The 20,344-nt window shown below is 33.1% G+C and overlaps 2 non-coding genes across 2 annotated transcripts; both read right to left on the bottom strand.

The window, feature by feature from the left end:
- Positions 1 to 5,412: 5,412 nt before the first annotated feature.
- On the bottom strand, positions 5,413 to 5,484 carry Trnae-uuc. The gene has a single exon. It is a non-coding gene; the product is annotated as a tRNA-Glu (tRNA).
- A 13,758-nt stretch (positions 5,485 to 19,242) lies between these two features.
- Trnae-uuc lies at positions 19,243 to 19,314 on the bottom strand. The gene has a single exon. It is a non-coding gene; the product is annotated as a tRNA-Glu (tRNA).
- Between the last annotated feature and the right edge of the window lie 1,030 nt (positions 19,315 to 20,344).

Genomic DNA, 20,344 nt, shown 5'->3' with positions numbered 1-20,344 from the left:
AGTCTGTAGTGTATGTGGTGGGCTTGCAAAGTAGAGCCGACCGAAGTGGTAAATCGGATTGTGCATTATTAAGTAGCTTTTAAGTAAAATTTTGACAATCTCAGTCCATTTAAATGTATCTCAACAACGCATTAAGGTACGTTTTAAAAGAGACTGCTGTAATCTGCTTAGTTATTTGTATCGTTCAAGTGTAAAGTAACAGCGATTAACAGTCGAGAGACTTATCGAATGTTTGATTACTTTGTATTGCAAATAGAATAGCTTAATTTTTAATTATAACATATTAGGTATTAAAAGCAAAAAACCTTGAATAAAAAATGAAAATAATTTTCTTCGGCCCCTTGCTTTCTCGTTCATCGTTCTATCTTGTGGGACGCCTACCCACGCTGGAATGTTCTGAGTACGACTAGTATGTTCCAGAAGGCAACTCATGTTATATTTTTGTTTCCATCGGTCATCCGTACACTATTTTCTTTTTATATACAGTTCAATCGAATATTAAAAGGAAAATCGATTGGTTTATTCCCAAAGAGTCAGTGGAATGATAAAGTAGAGAAATATCTCTACTGATACAAATTATATTACAACTAGCTTTTGACCGTGATTTCATCTGCATAAGTAGCCTATGCGTTATTCCACGCATTAATTCATCTTTGTGTCAATTTTTTCCAGATCCGTTTTGCCGTTTTAAAGTTGTTTTTTAATTGATTAAAAGATGCGGAGTTAAAATTCAAGTTAAAAGTATATCAAATGTCAGGTGAGATGTGTCTTGATTCTGTCTGGATAATAATTACACGGCTGTCCGTTCAGAATGGACTTCTCAAAGGGAATGTTTGTGTTATTTGTAACGCAGAGAGCCCATGTCGTAAATAATTTATATTTTCATATTATGTTACGAAGCTAATATCAAAATGTCTGTTTTATTGAAACAAAGGTTTTTTCGTTGAAAATATGTCCCATTTATTTTGTATTGTTTTCACATAAATGAAATACTTACGTCATTTTTATAGTATGAATGTTTTAGTTTTAGAAATAATTTTATTATCTGTGTAGGAGTAATAATTTTATTAATATTTGTCTGATCAGTTTATCATGAAAGCCTTAAGTTTTCATTTTAAGCAATGAAATAAATAAATAAAAATCTTACAGAAAGCACAATGGCAGGGTAAGATATACAACATTGATTGTAAATGAGATAGTGAGCAAAAAGTTTCATTAATCTTAGTTTACGTGGAAAGAGCGCGCCGGTTCTGCTAAGTTGTAGTGGCGTTTCACTTATTTCGCTCAGTCGTTTGTTATCTTTAAATGGCTGCACTTATGTATGTGTTGTTTTGTACAGTACTTGTGTATATTATTATACTATTCATTAAAAAAGAACGATACATAAATAACACTTTCTTTGGTCAAAGCAGATTAAAAATGTTGTAAATGCAATCGATGCAATAAACCAAGTATAAACTAAATGTTATATTTCTTTTATCGAATTTTTTACTTTTAGACACTTTACATAAGGCAACGTAAATTCTTAGAACTAATATACTGTACACTTGCGTCGCGAGTATCGCGTAGCGCGCTTCGTATACACAACGATGAATCCAGTTGTCTATTAACAACACGATTGACATATATTTACAAAATTTCAACTGTAAAGATTTGCTCCGCCACGCCAACTTCCAAATCGCAGCGATTTCTCTCTGGACGATGACAGATAAAAATGTCGACTACAACGCGTGTCTGTGTTACCATTATGATAGTGTATTCTGTAAGTCACTTAGCAACTAAAATCGGCAGGTCTCGAAAATTTTCATCGTCTCGATTGCATCTTAATTGCTTCGAAAGAAATTTTGTACATCGAGGATACTGTCATTTGCGCAAAAAACACTAGATGGAAAAGTTTTATTTAAGGGTGGTTACCGATCTATTGTTTATTGGAAAATGTATGATAACTTGCTACATGACAACATGTACACAAGATAAAAGCAACTTTCAATATAGTGTAGTAACACAAGTGACATGTGCCACGCCTTGTTCGCATTACAACTGGAAGGTTCGACTTATGAATGAATGTTACACTCATTTCTGCGGTCAAAAAAAAACAGTGTCTGCACCGTAGTCGGCTTTACGACTGCATTCTGGGTCCTGACTGCATTCGCTTTATTTTTAGATCGACTGCACCTCCAGGTTAGATCTTATGCAGTTGAGAAAACTAGTTCAAGCGAGTCTTGTAGTTTAAAATAGTAATAAACAGTCTTTAATTAGATCTTTAAAATTGTAATCTGTTTTAGACAAGGTGTACGACAACATAGTACCCTCACTACCCTAATCATATTAATATTATAAAAATAATATGGATGGATGGATGGATGTTTGTTTGAAGGTATCTCCTGAACGCCTCATTGGATCTGGATGAAATTTGGTATGAATATAGAATGTAATCTGGAACACATAGGGTACTTATTACTAATTACGGACGGAGTCGCGGCGACACCTAGTATACGTTAAATGAACACATAAATTATAAGTAGCAATACATATTGAATAAACAATTGAAATCTCAACGCAGACTCCGAGATTGAGAGAGATATTGGAATGAGTTACACAGAGGCTTCAAGTAAAGGTCACTATCGTCTCATGCGCGGCCATGATGCCTACTTTCTCTACATGGGATGGAAAAGGACAGTTAAATGATCATTGAGTTTTTGTTATAAGTCGCCACTTGAACGATGTTAACGGAACGTATGTGTTGAGATTATCTCGTGTATTATAATGTTTACTTGAAATGCACCGTTCGTAAACGTGTGATGAGTATAGTTGTTCAATTGACTAAGGTAAACGACAGATTGTACTAATGACGTGCAATTTAAATGCAATTTTAGGTAATAGCGATTAAAATTCTGGCTTTCCCATTTATTTGTCATTGGCACCTTGTAGACTATTATTTCAATGATTGTCTAAAAATCTATCGTTTTGAAATACTTTACTGGTTTAATTCCATTAGTAATGTTAAAAATAAACGCGTGGAGGGGCATAACAACGTAATATTGACATTCCGTCGCCGGCTCGTCTCACGCGCACTGTAGCTTTTGTCCGGACTCGCCGGATTCTGCACAAAATTATGCACAGAGTAACTTTCAGAGGAATTGTAGACTGCGCTCGTAAAGTTGACTGTGCGTTTACCGACGCCGGCTGAGACAATGCGTCTACATTCCAACAGCATATGTACACATTATATATATTTGTATACAGTATAATATACAACATTATTGCATAGATTACTTACAAAACAGAGATATCTTTATGTAACAAAATTATAGAATACTTTTGGTTAAGATTATTGGGATATAAAAGTAATTGAGGAAAAATATCTATAGAGTTCTTATTTAAATGTTAAACGGTTTCGAAAAAAAAAACTATTGTTTTATATGTTTGCATGGAGTAAAACTATGGTATTTAATATTTAGCGTCCATAATAGCGGCTTTTCATACCAAGTACCAAATTATCTTAAATTGAAAAAAAAAAAAATTAATGGCAACATATTTGTAGCGGTGTTACTCTATGCCGGCGCATGCGCGAAAAGGCAATCTTGGTTTAAAATATGCGAGTACGGGCCTCTGGCGGGATTTGGTTTTTTGTACGTTTTTGCAATGGTTTTTTCTTCTCGTTCGCGTTGGGAGGGACGGCCGGACCACGGGCGGAGCACAGCCTCTCACTGATAGGTATTTCAAGGTATTTATTCATTGTCTAGTTCAGTTTGATATGTCATTCGATCATGGGATACAAGTTTTTTTTTTACATACAGATATATTTTTTTATTTGATGTCATGCCTTAGATTTATTGTGGTGTAATGATCAAACGTTATGACGATTGAAAACATAAGCTTATCAAGCTTGCTCAAAGAACAGAAATCATAGATGTTTCAATTTTTTGATAACTTTAGGGAATGGTGCAACTCAATTTCCGTAGTTCAGTAATACTTTCACGGAATACCGCAGCAAATGACAGTTCATCGCTGCTGTTACCATGTTCGGGAACGTAACCGGAGAACTAATTAATAATAATAATGTTACCAGTAATTCGCTTTACAATTTACATATTATATATATTTTACCGCAATCCATAGGATTTCATGCTTACTAGGAGGTCGTCTATTACTGTGACTAATTTTAACGTAGAAAAGATGTCCGTAAAATCCAGCGTTGTATAAACAAGAGACGACATAAAAAAAGAAGAAAAGAATAAAAGATTGAATATGTTCTTTATTTAAAATCTCCAATATCGAAGCACCCGTGTCAAACCAATATGGCTCTCTTCCTCGTTTTTTTTAATAAAAACAGAGATAGGGATAATGATAGGGGTAAGAAAACGTCTACTAAAATATTCGAAACTTCGAAATTTTTCTCGGTACCTCTAGCACTTTAAGAATGTATTTTCAAACTTTTCAAACTTTCAAAATTGGGTTGAGACTCATTTGAGTATGATTTTAAATAGATTAAGATAAAGTTTTACTCGTATTTAAACAGAGAAGACATAGAAAATAGTGTTTAGTTTATTAGTTTCTCATAACACTGCGTTAGTATGCCGCGGGATTATAATAAAAAAACTTGAGAGGTGTGAAGGGACACCCGGATGGAACGAAGTTCCTTTCGATTAATTAGTGAAGGAACCAATGTTTATTCTATGAATAAAAAACTTAAGTCTTCACAAGAAGTACATTTTATTTCTATGAATTTTCGTTATATATTGTCACGTCGTTGCCATGGTGAAGTAGCGCTCATTCGTCGTTAACATACTTACTATAGCAAAAAGTGTCGTGACAACTTTTCGTAAGAATTTTTTCCGTCTAGCCCCCTTTCACAACGCGCGATAAGGAACTTCGTTCCAAAAATTTATTAAGTCTAAAACGTTTTATAATATTTAATTACGTAATCTGTTTGTTATGTATTTTTCTTACGTTTTCTTTTTATCTTGGTACACATTGGAAATGCTGAAACATTGTAATATCATCTATTTCAACCAAAATTAATTGTAAAAAACTGAAGAGATTGATCTGATATGGTAAGCATATCAGTGTTAGTTTTGTTATTGATGTGGTTATTTATAAATAAAAAACTACAAAAAACGCCACAGGCAATCGGATCGTGGGATCGAAAGAACATGTGTCTATATAATAAATAGCGTTGTTATTAAGTACTTTATAAACGTCAGCCATCATGAAAATACGCTTACTTCTGATAATCCCACGTTTGAGAAATCCCCGCAGCCATAAAGTAAAGAAAATCTGTCACTGATTTTTTATTAAAAAAGTAGTGCATTTAGAAGTTTCATTTATTTTTAAATTTGATGTGAAAGATTATCGTATGGTGTAAACATTATTGATAACGTGAATCTTGTGGAAAAAAAATACAGATAATTCCCGTACTGGGAATCGAACCCGAGCCTCCTGGGTGAAAGCCAGGTATCCTAGCCACTAGACCATACGGGATTGTGATGAAATTACTAACTTGTTGCTTCGTTATAGTATTCATTTATTTCAAATGAGACAACGACAGACATTTTCTTATTTATACTAATAAAATAAAACATAACTTTTATTAATTTGTATATCTTATTAATATTATAGATACGAATGTTCAGATGGATGGATATTTGTTTAAAAGTATCTCCAGAACGGCTCTACTGATCTTGATGAAATTTGACACAAATGTAGAACATAATATGGAAGAACACATACATTTATTACGTTTTTTTTTTATTTCCACGCGTACAGAGTCGCAGGTGACAGCTAGTCTTTTATATTCTTTCTATAATTATAGGAGATAAAAAGATAAACGACGCAAGTCTTAGGTTAATAAACTATATTTTTAAATTACTGAGAACGTTATTACTCAAGAAGGTAAAGCTAATTTATAGCTTTTAGTATAGTGAATAGAAAAAGACTTCTGCTGGACTCTAATAAATCATGTTGATAGGTGATCTCATTCCCCCTCACTACACATATTTTACAGGCTAAGTCGGGACGTCTTTTCAACATTCTCTATGATTTATTAAATTGTAAATAAAGCTTTTTGTATCTTGCAACTTAAATACGTTGGACATCTTGTTTAGCTGTGTTAGTGTTCGTTGAACTTGTGTCTTTATTCATTTTAAATCTTTTGTCATAATTTTTTTCTCTTACGCAAACGTATTGGTTATTTGCGTTGTGGCTTCAGAAAGGAGAACGTGAAGATTTAAAGACTTTTTTCTTAAATAGATTTGAATCAATTCGAAGTATAAATAGCTCAGCTTGAATAACTCTTGCCAGTATTTTTTAGGTAGTTAGTAGGGAATTTGATAATAAAAAAAGGAAGAACGGATGATTAGTTATCACTTTTACGGAATTTAAAAAGTTAAACTAAAATTATGAATTTATTATAAAACCCAGTTACCCTTATAGTCAAATTTTATAGAAATGCGTATACATATGTAGTTGAATTTTGAAGCCAAAAGACACTCGTTAAATTCATGGCAGCTAAATCAAAGGAGGTCGTTTGGTACAACAAACGTTTATCTGCAAGCAGGAAATACACAAAATGAATTATTGGTAGAGTCTTTGTAAGGCGCGCGGTGCCCTCGGGGATGACGAGAATAAATTGACTAACATTATTCCTATAAAACGTAAATTAACATTAAATAAACGTGGTTACGATTTAATAAGTTTAGTGTTGTCTTAGAATAAGTTCTAATTGCTTTTCTATAGAAAATTAACAAAGTTCTACGATGGATTAACAATTAATTTTACGTGTGGTTATTCATAATTATAATAAATGATAACTGTTGTCTTATTTAACACATCTATTATTATTAAATTATAAAAATTCTTTGTCTCCCTACTAATAAATTTCTTAAAAGATTTAAACACTCGAGTCAATATGAACACGTCATATGTATCCAACAGTTCGTTTGAGGATCCTGCTATTTGGCAGTTGTTTCTTTTTTTTAAGAATCGTCTTCCAAAGAGGCTCTCATTATGAGTCATGAAAGCGGCTGTATATGGTATAGCGTACCCACGTATTGATGAGAAGGTATTAACCGACAGAGTTCAAAACACTCGGCCCGCAACGATCATTTTCAATAATAGTACCGTTACATTTTGACCCGGAACTTGAGACTAATGTTAGTTTCACACGAGGTCAGAATAGCGAGAACAGTTGACAGTGCAGTAACATTACTACTTAGTATGATACAGTGTACACAGTTAAAGATGTTTATTTTTATTGAAGAATATTATTAACTAGCTTTTACCCGCGACTCCGTTCACGCGGAATAAAAAATAGAAAACGAGGTAAAAATTATCCTATGTCCGTTTCCGGGTTCTAAGCTACCTGCCCACCAATTTTCAGTCAAATCGATTCAGCCGTTCTTGAGTTATAAATAGCGTAACTAACACAACTTTCTTTTATATATATATAGATATGCACATCATTAAAAATATGTTTTAACGCACATTTATTGTGAATTCAGTACTACCCGCGCCATGCGTTTAAACAATAGCAGTACTGCAGGTTCTACTGCTGTTCGAGAGTGTTCTACCGTCGTGTGAAAATAATAACTATCGACTTACGCCTGTACATAATACGCCTTTAAAAACTTAGCTAAACAGTTACCGATTCTCTTTAATAGTTGTGCTTAAGTTTAATGTTTTGATCGATTATAAGATTTTGTATGCGTGTGTATTGGAAATAATTTATGAAACGAAGTTTCTAGAAGCATTATAAATTTCAAACTTGGAATATCTTATTCAAACTTCGAATCTTATTCGAAGTTTGAATTTTTCATTGAAACAATTGTGGTGTAGCAGATTTATCGTCAAAATGTTTCTCATACATTTGTTAGTAGAGCTTTAAGTACTCTATACTTACCCATATCTGATATGTATAATTTCCTCAATTTTTTCTCCCCAATTGTACAATATAATTTTTTTTAATAGAGATTATCATCAGACTAGCCTAGCTTGTTGAACCATATTCGATATATGTTCGTACAAAAAACAATTTCAAAGACCCCGTGTACTATAGGAGGCTGGTATTAGATAAATTGTTTATGATTGAAGAGATCGGCGTGCGGTTGACGGCGCGGCCCGAATTGTTAATGATGTGTGGTACCAACAGAAACAAGAGGTGTTGACGGGTAATGTATCGCCGCAAGCTGACATTGACTTCTCATGAATGTATAATTACCATTAGTTTTCACTGCAGAAACTCATACAAAGACGTATTGTTATCTCAATTTAATCAGAGAAAACGAGAAAGACGATAATATTTTGTACCAACGTTAGTAGGAACCCTAGGAAGTATTAGATACATGCTTTCTGTACAAGCTTCTAAATGGTTCACTTCAGTGTCAACAGCTGCTTAAGAATGTGTTCTTTTTGGTACCGAGATCGAACACACGCGGTGCCAAAAAGCTTTTTCACGTCCCTAGGTGTAGGACAAACCTCGCCCAACATTCAACTCTGAACAGGATTTGTTCTGGATTTAACAGACTAGTTGAACAGAATACTACAAATAATATAGATGTTTTTGGCATGAACTTCTTTCAGAAAAATTATTACAAATAATTACTGTATGCTTAATCAATAGAATAATTACATAGATATAAAATAGTGCTATTTTATAATAATTTCCAAAACGTTAAACTACTACTTGAACAAATACTATCGTTAACGTTAAGTACACCAATATTTGCATATGTATAAGGTCTATTACTGTTTAATTGATAAGTTGTAAGTGTGTTATATATATGTTGTGGTTGTGCTTGAATAAATTAATAAATAAATAAAGATTAATGCTTTCATGATACTTTGATGTTAACTCAAAAAATGTAGAAGTTAAAGAGTATATATGTAATGATAGAAATATTATTAAAATATCGCGATTTCTTTTAACGGTTTAAGGAAAGAAATTAATAGTTTTTTTGAAATTATGTTTTATTTCAACCATAGGAAAAATCTCGAGACACAATAACATATACAGTTAAAATGTATAAGTAACTAATTAATGTAAACTGCGCTACTGAGGTTTTAAGGTATTAATACATGAACGATGACATTTTTAAAACTGGTATTAACATCGACAAGACCACACAACTAGAACGAATCTCACCCAATCATTTATAATAAAGACATAATACTGTAACTAAATGTGTTTTAAACTAAAATCTTCTTACTTTTACGCATTTTAAATGAATTATCTTACATTAGGGAATGTACAGAGGTTAGTTGTATTCATGTTTGAGGTCTATTACAGATGTGTAACGCAAATATATGTATATAGTTAGTTTAATAAATCATCATCATCAGCTCGGTATATGTCCCCACCGAGGGGCTCGGAGCCTACTCCAACTTAGGGGTGTTTAGGCCATAGTTAACCACGCTGGCCAAGTGCGGGTTGGTTGACTTCACACATATCATTGAATTTCTTCTCAGATATGTGCAGGTTGCATCACGATGTTTTCCTTCACCGTAAGAACGTCGGATAAATGTACATATGTAAATCGAAATTCGAAAAACACATTAGTGCATGGCGGGATTCGAACCCAGGACCTCCAGATTGCAAGTCAAGTGCCACCGACGCTCTATATAATATATCATATTTCAGTATATTTCTGGCCACAATTAATACACTTTTTTATCGTGGTGGTATAAACCCGTTGATTTTTTTTTGTTCAATATTATTAAATACAGTCAAAATCTGTTATAACGACATCGAAGGGACTACTCATATTGAGTCGTAAAAACCGATAGTTGTAACAACCGGTGACAGGTATTAGGGAAGATATGTAATAACATTCAGCCAGGACCTTTGATTTTGGTCAATTTAACCGGTATGTTGTTCTAAACGATGTCGCTATAAACGGTTTTGACTGTACTAGCCTGTGACTTTGTATTCGCGAAATAAAAAAAAAAACTTGTAATAAATTAAGCCTGTGTTACTCAGTGTAGCTTTTAAATGGCAAAAGATTTTTCGAAATTGGTCCAGTAGTTTTTGAGTTTATTTATTACATACAAAAATACAAATCTTTCCTCTATAAAATGTTAGTATAGAAGAATAGATAACAAGTCGCGTGTGTATTTGAATTATCTTTAACTAAATTTAACTTTACTTGAGGTAGTTCAATGGATTTAATGTTTTGTAAAGACGCGAGGTAAAGACCCACCTACGCGGAGTCTGGAATCTATTGGTTTGTAACGGTATTTAACCGTCGGTTATTATCATCCCACGGGAGAAAATGTTACGAGTATTCGAAATATGAAATCACTAGCTGTCGCCCGCGACTCCGTCCGTGTGGTATTGAAAAAGAACATAATAAGTAATCTATGTGTTCTTACAAACTATGGTCTATGCCAAAACGATATTTCATCGAGATCGGTTGAGTCGTTCTTGAGATACCTTCAAACAAACATCCATCCATCTATCTAAACTTTCGTATTTATAATGTTACTAATATTGTTAGTAATTTAATGTGTTTTCTTTTGTTTCTTTTTTTTTTCCGAACAGTACACAGTTTGTACAATAAATAAAGTTAACTGTAGCTTGAGAATATATTTCCATATTGTACGAAAAGTAAACAACAAACATGTCATAATTACATTACTAAAAGCTACGAAATATTTGCCGAAAAAGCTCTATTAAGCTTTACTTTGTCCTCGGAGCTTATAACTTCAGAAATACAATGAGAGAAAAATAACATTCAGAAAAGCTTTGTCCGATAAGAACAAACGATTTCATTAACTATTATTACGAAGTATTTGAACCTCCACATGACGTAAATAACCTTTTATTAACTAATACATACTATGTTATGACGACGAGTTTAAGAAAGAAAAAAAAAACATTTATAATAATAACATCTATACCCTTATTTTTTTATCTAACCTCTCCTGTAAGCAACTTTAATTGTCAGTGTGTTTATAGGTGTTTATATAAACAAAATATATCACAAGTAAATCCATCACGTTCTTTAGTATAATATTAGATAGTACTTTGTTGGAAATCTCAGATAATCTTGTAAATAATTTAACCATTATTTTTCGTCATTGTGTACATATAAAGTAAAAAAAAAAATCGCACCGAAAGGGTAATGGATACTATATACAGGTTTTGAAGTATCGATCGTAAAGACGAGAGAGGTTCGTGAGTTTTAACCTCCCATTATTACACTAAAGTTATACTTAAGAGGGCAGACGCAAAACGCTAGTTTGAGACTGTCTTATTTTGTATACGGAACGTGACTTAGGCTTATAATGCGCTCGATAATTTCTTCTAACCTTCGCAAACATAAGAACGAACAAATGAAAAACGAAAGCAAAATGTTTCTATAATTTTTAAATTAAGAATGTAGTTTTCCTTCAACTTATGTCAATTGATATTGTACCTAATCTGGGATTGGGATTTTAAATATATATTACTGAATAAATTAAATTTCTACCAGTCATGCTTATAAGAACATTTGGGCTCCGGTTTGGATAGTGTTTTACTAAAATAACCAATAACCTTCTTCTATCCACGTTGGTTTTGAAATAAAATGACTCCCAGGCTCACGTTGCTCGCATCGGTATCCAAAACAAACTGGCTCTCTAGCAATGGATATCCTACGGGTGCATTGACTAGGACATTCTTTAATCTTAGAAATGATTTCTGACATTTTTCATCCCAGTATAAGCGTCTATGTCCTTCTGTCAAAAGTATAAGATTGCTAATCACGAGAGATCTTGGCTTTATTAGTAGAATACGTTTGAGAGATATTAATCGATGCTCTTTTTGCTAAAATATTCCTGTGAATTAAGGATAATTGTATCTATAACACAATAAAGTACGTGAAAACTAAGCTATCAAGCAAAATAAACTTCCTATGTAGTCGTAAACCGCAGTAATGAAACAGTGAACCCACATATAAAAGTAACTACGCAATTCTCCCCGCATTTAAGCTGAGGATAGTAAAGATCGTTTTGTCGTCTCGAAGCATTCAGTAAAAGCAATTTGGGTTCGGCCGCTACGAATTTCTATTGTTCGATAGATAAGCCGTTAACAGAGGTACCCTCACTGTCCTGCCAGATACGCCACTCTGCAGATCGTGATGTAATCGTGGGGGTTCATTACATTATCCTTCGATATACTTAGTTAATATTTCAGCAAATTCAAAAAAATAATTGTGATAGAGAAAAGCCGCGAAAGGGACCGAAACAGTATCAAAGCTCTTCTATGAAATATACAGGGATTTAAATTATTCTAGCAATCTAGTAGAGGTCACTACGCGAAACCAGATGTAATATGGATAATACTCTGTGTTCCGTTTATGCTTTGTTTTCGTGTTGTAGTGTGCTTCATGCGTATAGTTTCATTTCGATTCGAAGTGATTACGATACGAATTTCGAACGACTATAAATAGCGTCGTTAATGTTTAACGTTCACATAATCGCCGACTTAGGGCCGACAATGCCGTACAGCCGTAGCTATCTCACAGACAGGCTGTGGCCGCTTCGTGCTCAGCGCTCTCCGGAGATATAATCTTGACGCTCATTGTTCATTGGACTTGACTTTTGCTTCTATATACTTCAATCTTATATCGCGGTTTAAATATGTTTACTGCGAAATACAGGTAATGTAACTGAAACGATTTTTCTACATTTCCTGTCGGGAATATTAGATGTGTACTATCATGAAGGGTGTTTTGCAAATTTCTTTAAAAATCCTGAAAGTATTTCAAGAGAAAGGCATTTCTTTTGTCTATCTTTTCAAAGGATAACAGTAAATTTTACATAACTCAGTATCAGATGATAGCTAGCTTCTGTACAGTGATAGGTACGATTTTTATAACAGAAATTATATTGCTCAGCAGCGTGAAGTTTCGATTGAGGACAGGAAATCTAATTTCAAGATGTCATTCATGTCACAGGCAATAATAAATTCGACATTTTACGTATTTTAATTAATATTAAGTAACAGATGAAGAGGCTTCATGTAACGAAACTACGCAGCGCACGTTCGCTCTAGCCTCGAGAGGCAAATTCGCGCCTTCGCTCGTCTTAATAACTTAATAATTTCACTTAGCTCTGCAAACTGGAATGTGGTTAATGTGTGCTTACTAATGTAGTGAGCAGCATGTGTACTTGTATAAGATATTTTTTGAATCTTGCCAAGCCATTTTCAGTGGTTTTAATGATCTTTACATAAGTGTTATTTTTTATCTTAGCTACAACATCGGACAGTTGTATCAATCGAGTGGGCTGTTACGCAGTCAGCCACGCCCAGTATGTTGTCATCTAAGAGGAAAAGTCATCGGAAAATGTTAGTTTATTGTAAACACAAACCGGATTTTGCGTTTGAGTCATGTCGCTTGTGTTAAGTTCAGTCGCCCCGCAATATTAGGTATGATATCAAATTGTCGCGATGCTAATTCAAATCTTGATGTAGAAGTTTACGGAATAGATAAATATTTATAAATAACTAGCTGTCGGTCGCGACTCCGTCCGCGCGGAATTAAAAAAAAAAAAAAAAAAAAACTGTAAATCTAAACCATTCTCGAATCTCCACGAACACACACAAAAAATTTCATCAAAATTGGTCCAGTCGTTTAGGAGGAGTTCAGTCACATACACACGCACACAAGAAATATATATATTAAGATTATACCAAATATACTAAGTATCCATCTTGGCTCGAATCGTTAACGAAAATCATCGAAACGGCTAAGAAAGTATAAGTAATTTCAAATAACACAAATTCTCGTGAACCTTTTGAGTAACTTGAGAATTTTGTTGACTTATATGAAATTTGTATAGAATTAAATAATAATAAAGATTCTTTATTGCATACTTAAATGATTACAACATCAGTATCGCCTTGGCTCCTTAACTAGGTTCACAAATATTATTATAATTTCAAGTTAAGAAACTTATCCTGGATAAATATTAGATCCATATAAATTATGAATCGCTTCTATAGATCCAAAGATTAGTATCTTCGTACCAAAGGACTTATCTTTCTTCTTTAATCGTAATCTGAATATTTGTGAATGTCTCGTACATGCATTGATACAACAAAATCGCCCTTAATTTAAGTGAGTTAGGGACGATTTTGATGTAATAAAGTCTAACCTTAAAATCATTTCTTGAGTAAATTTGGAGCGTTTTAAAATAGAACCAATTACGTAGATTATTTACTGAGAACTGATCACAAGTAATTCACAAAATTGCCGAGTTGACGAAGATTGTCCGTCATTGGAACCAATTAACGTATGTCGGTTAAGTTGACCGACGCACACACGTGGTCTCATTTTCTATATATGGTCAAAACGGACCGAAGGTCGTATGATTCTTGATCAAATCATTACATATTTATTTTACTATTTTTAAAGTGTAAAAGTAACTATGAAAACGGAGTTTCTTCTGTTCCTTTTATTATAATAATTAATGAAGTCGCTTTTGTATTATTTAGAAATAACTGTGCGTTAAGTAATCCTCTATATATATTAATAAAATTGGAGTGTCTATATGTCATATTGAGGAAGAAAAATCACTTATTTCTAACTGTGCGTTAAGCAATTCTCTATACATATTAATAAAAATGGAGTGTCTGTCATATTGTCCTCAATAAGAAAAATCACCTTTTATACACGTATTTGTGTTGCTGATAACGAAAAACCAATTTAAAAAAAATTGTCTGTACATATGTCCGCAAGGCCGAGTTTGTACAGGGTAATCTGTGGAATTGCTAGACCGATTTTGACAGAACTATGAAGGGGAAGGATACAGACATAGTATTACTACTTTTTTTAAATCCTGCGCTGACGAAGTCGACCGTTAGTATATCTATACTTTCTTGCGTGCTATACTTACTAAAATTTTTTACTTATAAAAGCCACTAATAATTGTTATAGTTAAGAACAAGCCAATGTTTCGCATGTCACAATCACAAGTGCAAATATTCTTCGAATAACATTCACATATTTTGCACAGGGATTTTGTTTCAAAGTAAGAATTTTGTCATAATTACAAACGAGAAAACCAAAGGAAAATCACCTGTATTGTAATTGTATTTGGAGTCAAAGTTGTCTGAATCTTCTTGGCCAAATGTGATAAGCTTCGCTTCATACATTGTTGTTGGTTGACAATATAGACCGGACTTTCAAGTGGCAAATATTACAAGTATTATTATTGGTATGCATAAGTCATTAGCTTTGTTGTCAGCCAATAAAGAGGTTATATTTGAAATAACCTACAAATTGGAATCAATTCATTTGAATAATATACAATAGCAATATACATAAATCTTAATAATCTTAACCTATTAGTATTATGATGTTTCAACAGCGTCCATTTCAAATTTATTTTGTAAATGCAGTAGTTATCGGAAAATGCAGAATCTCTTTTTGAAGAAATATTTCTTATATTTCCAACTTTTTGTTTGTATGTTTCGATAAAGAAGTTTGTTGTCACAGCGTTAAAATATTTTAAATTTTAATTAACATATGCATTCTCTTTCACCCTTTATTTAAATTTTTTGCGTTAAATCTATATATATAAAAGAAAGTTGTGTTAGTTACACCATTTATAACTCAAGAACGGCTGAATCGATTTGACTGAAAATTGGTGGGCAGGTAGCTTAGAACCAGGAAAAGGACATAGGATAAGTTTTACCCCGTTTTCTATTTTTTATTCTGCGCGGACGGAGTCGCGGGTAAAAGCTAGTACTTCATAATTAAATCCCAAACCTCAGTTTCAATAGAAGTTAAGACAATGTAGGATCGAAATAGAAAACGCAAGCTACATCTTTGCCAACAAAAGTCCATGTCACTTCCCTTCCATACAATCAACATCAAGGGACAACACTGACAGTTGAATTCATCAACAAAAAAAGAAACGTTTAAACGATTGATAAAAATACAGATTACATAAAACAAATTGTAATAAATGACAGCCATTAGTAAAAGAAAAATAAAACGTTATCATGCATTTATTGTGAGGTAAACGCTCGACCGGTCCTCTCAGCTCGAAAATTCTAGTCAGTGTACCAACTTACGTCCATATAATTTATAACGAGTAATCTAATTCAGCCGGGGTCGATGACTCAGAGACCCGTTTGGCAGCGCACACCATGCCATACGAGATACAAGTACTCTCAGAACAAACTTCTTACCTTTTTACTGCGCTTTTTTTGTTCAATATTTAATATTTTATGCTTGCCAAGAGTTTATAAAGTGGTCTCGGAAATTTATGGTAGGTATGAAATTCATTTTTTTTTAAATTTTAGTCATGAATGGTACCAATAAAATTATGTAAAAGAGTAAATAAAATTGTAGAGTTGACTTTTGAAATTCATTGTTAGTCTGAAAGATCTGAAGAAAGCAACTTTAGAGATTTTCCTCAAGATATACATAATACTATTATTGTGAAGGATCGGAATGAATTATATAAATCGGTTTAAATATGTATTAACATATAAATAGCCACAAAAATAATTTTTATTGTTATGTTAGTCTATAAGCTTTAGTTTAAACTAGGTTTAGACAATTAAAACTGCGTCCCCGTCTGAGGTTTATAGTTAGGTTTATAGTTACTCTTTTATTTTTATTTATTACACAATAGTCCACGAAACGTGCAATAAATGATGTCTTAGAATAAATTTAAATTTATTTTCAAACTAACTATTGCCCGCGATTTTGTCTTTGGAATTATATTACCCTTTGTTATCGACTAAGATTACTATCAGTTGATATAATCGTATAATAAATCTTTATTGTATCAATAAGGTTAAAGATGATGCTTTATCTAGCTGATTAAGTCTGTATAGAAATAGAGGTTGTCAAATGATTTAAAAAAGCAATGATGTACTTTTGTAAAAAAACATCACTTTAATCTTACGAACATTGGACTATGTCTGTTTGTGTTTTATTAACTGCCGAAATCTATATTTGATCCTTGAGATTGATCCGAAAAAGATTTAACTGCTCTTTATATGAAGCGGAGTATAAAAATTATTTGATCGTGAAAAAACATCTGAACAAAAGATTATGTTTCCAGATTGGTATTGCGAACTTTAGTTTGGTTAAATTTGAACCAAATGGATTGCAAATGTTAATTAGGAATATGACAGATAAAAAATGGTTAGAGATCGAATATTGATTTCGTCCGTAAGTCAACAGAATTCAATATCGCTACGAAACATAATAACGTGTATTTTCCGTTCTCGTTTTGCGGCGGTCATATCGGAGAGATATCGCAGGCTTTCGTTCCGGCGCTAACTTTCACCCAGCCAAAGTAGGTACGGCTCGCCCACATGGAATGCAGACTAGACTAGCGGAGCCCTAGGGCTGGAGTATGTTGCTACGCTGACTCACTGCGGCCCACGCACTAGGATGTTGCCACCATTGTATGCAGCAGTGACTTGGCCATTTATTTTGAGAATAAACACGTCAAATGAATACAAATATCTACTGATTATTCCGCGAGCGAAGGTTTCACGTCCCCTTTATTCTAAAACCTTGAAAATTTTTATGAATCCTCGTGTTTTTAGGAAACACAAAACGTCGGTGAGGTTATTTAGCCATGATTCGTGCAGCGTAACTTAACCTTGTCCCAATGCTATTTCCTTCATCTAAGCACGTTTTATGATTGCTAATTTTTGATAAATTCGTAATGCTGTTTGAATATATATAATACTAACGGTCGTGCGCGACTTCCTCGGCGTGGTATTAAAAAAATAATAATTAGTAACCTGTATTCTTCCAGTTTATATATTATATTTATGCCAAATTACATCGAGATCCGTTGAGCTGGTTTACAGATATCTTCTAACAAACATGATCCCTCTATCCATCTACACATCTAAACATTCGCGTTCATAATGTTAGTAAGATTTTAAAAACCGTAAATATCGTTCTTGTCCTAACTATTATTATATGTCAAGTTCAAAGCATATAACATCGCATGTTATTACTAATATGTCTTTGAATAATAATCATTACATAAAAAGAAGTAGCTTAATGTTTCTAAATTGATATATAAAAGCTGGTTGGTGTAATGTCTTTAAATTATTCGTGAATACTCCTTTAATTCGGCTGTGATTTGGAGCGAATATTGTAATGTGTTACGTTCCGCAAGGGCTGCTTTGGCAGGTTCATTGTGTTGTGCCGACGTCGGTCGGTGCAGCTGTCCCATGACTTAAACTGATTCTTGACTGTCGATGCGCTTCTTTTAGGGTACCGTTGCCCAGATACAAAAACCACCGGTATAGAGATTTGAGACCCACCCAAAGCACCTTGAATACATGTTAATCATTAAGCACTATCTCGCTTTTCGCACCCCATGAGGTTAACTTAGCCTTAGTTAAAGTTAACTTAGTTAAAAGTGGCCTGCATTTCTATAGTAATGTAAAAATTTATATTACTATAAAAAATTCAATGTAATTTAATACATTAGTATTCTAGAAATGATACGGAGCCCTGAAAATATTTATTATAGCTCCCAAAATCTTGTCAAGTGTATGCGCAATGTACGGGGGCGCGCTCCCGTGACCGCCGCCCCTCTCAGCGCCTCCGCTCTCGTCATGGTGCTCGCTAATTTGTTATTCTAATTTGCCTAATTATTATCTTAAATAATTTTCTTGTGATAACACTGTACTGTTTTCATATAGTTTTTGTGATTTCATTTGTCTATTCGTCAGATTAATCTTTTCCACGTGTCTCGAGTTCAATAGCACTCATATTAAGGCTTTGGACTATTTATTTAATTATGTCCTTATAGAAGTGCTTACCATCCATTGACTTGATATGGAACTGCATATGTGTGTGCATCGGTTAATCTTACTAATAATATAAATGCGACTGTTGGGATGGATGGATGGATGTTTGTTAAAAGGTATCTCCAAAACGACTCAACGGATCTCGATGAAATTTGACATAGATGAAGATCATAGTCTGGAAGAACACATAGGCTACTTACTATTTTTTTTTAATTCCGCGTGGACGGAGTCGCAGGCTACAGCTAGTTTATAAATCATCCAAGTATTTGTTGAATATATATTCAGAGTGTTAATAAAATATGGAAAAGTGTTAATTTATTTTGCTCAAAGTGAGAAATGTGAAAATTTTAATTATTGAAGAAAATTAAAAGCATTTAGTAATATCAAGGTTTGGAAAATAAAACTTGGACGTAGGTGCATGATGATTTTCATTCCTGTCAAAAGATGCCCAAAAAGTCATCTTCCCGTACCGGGAATCGAACCCGAGCCTCCTGGGTGAAAGCCAGGTATCCTAGCCACTAGACCATACGGGATACATCATAATTGGTTAATGTAAAGAAAATATGAATTCAATAGATAATTTCAAATGAACAATTTTATTTAGAATTTACAATTTCTTGTAAAAAATAAATTGGGTAAGAAAAACGTAACTCTTTTTGAAATTGCAAGCGAGTTTACTGTAAAAATATTTCTTTGCTGAAAACCATTCAAATATTGCTGTTATATAATAAATGGTACAAAATGAATATCTTATTATTACATTATATTATATTTAAGACGTTATTTCGTACATAAAAATCGCAATCGAAGTCAATACGCGAACATTTCGTTTAAATCCATGAATTATTCATTCAATACGCGAACGAACGCCATCAAATTTACGAAATGACAACTTAAACAAGACATTACGAGAACGTCTGTCGTAACTGATGCCAATAAAAAGTAAATATATAAAAATTACAACATACCGAATGAAGGATAATGCAATACAATAGCCATGAACTGTTGCCAGATGTATGATAGAACACATATTTATGTTCATTGTATTTTGAGGTCTGATTAACGTTTATAAAGGTTTTAAATACCAAGATTTGTATCAACAATTGTTTTATATACATGTAATCAATTTACTGTGGGTTTCTGAGACCGAAACCTACGTTGAAATCATAATATTGTTATATATGTTTTGTTAGAGATAGGGATGACGATTTGTTTTGTGCAGAGATTTTGGTCTCAGTAGCCTACGGTTAATCAAAGAGGAACGAATTCCTAAAAAAAATGTATATGTAATATGTGGTATTAACATAATTTTATAAACTAAGATATGTTTTAACAAAGTAAATAAGTTTAAGAAAATATTACATATAAGAGATTATTACAACACATTAGTAAAATAATTCCTCTCTACACTAAATTTAATAATTAATATCTAACAGTAAGCACTTTAGCTTCTTCCATTATTGAGAGTGACATGAAGTACTCTAAATGCCAGGACATTGAATTATGAAATTACACACTGAAATGTGTAAAATTATGTTAATAAATGTGTCGTGTGATTAACAA

This window comes from Papilio machaon, chromosome 2 (genome assembly GCF_912999745.1).
Source record: "Papilio machaon chromosome 2, ilPapMach1.1, whole genome shotgun sequence".
Lineage (NCBI taxonomy): Eukaryota > Metazoa > Arthropoda > Insecta > Lepidoptera > Papilionidae > Papilio > Papilio machaon.
This window is presented reverse-complemented; position numbering and strand designations above follow the sequence as displayed.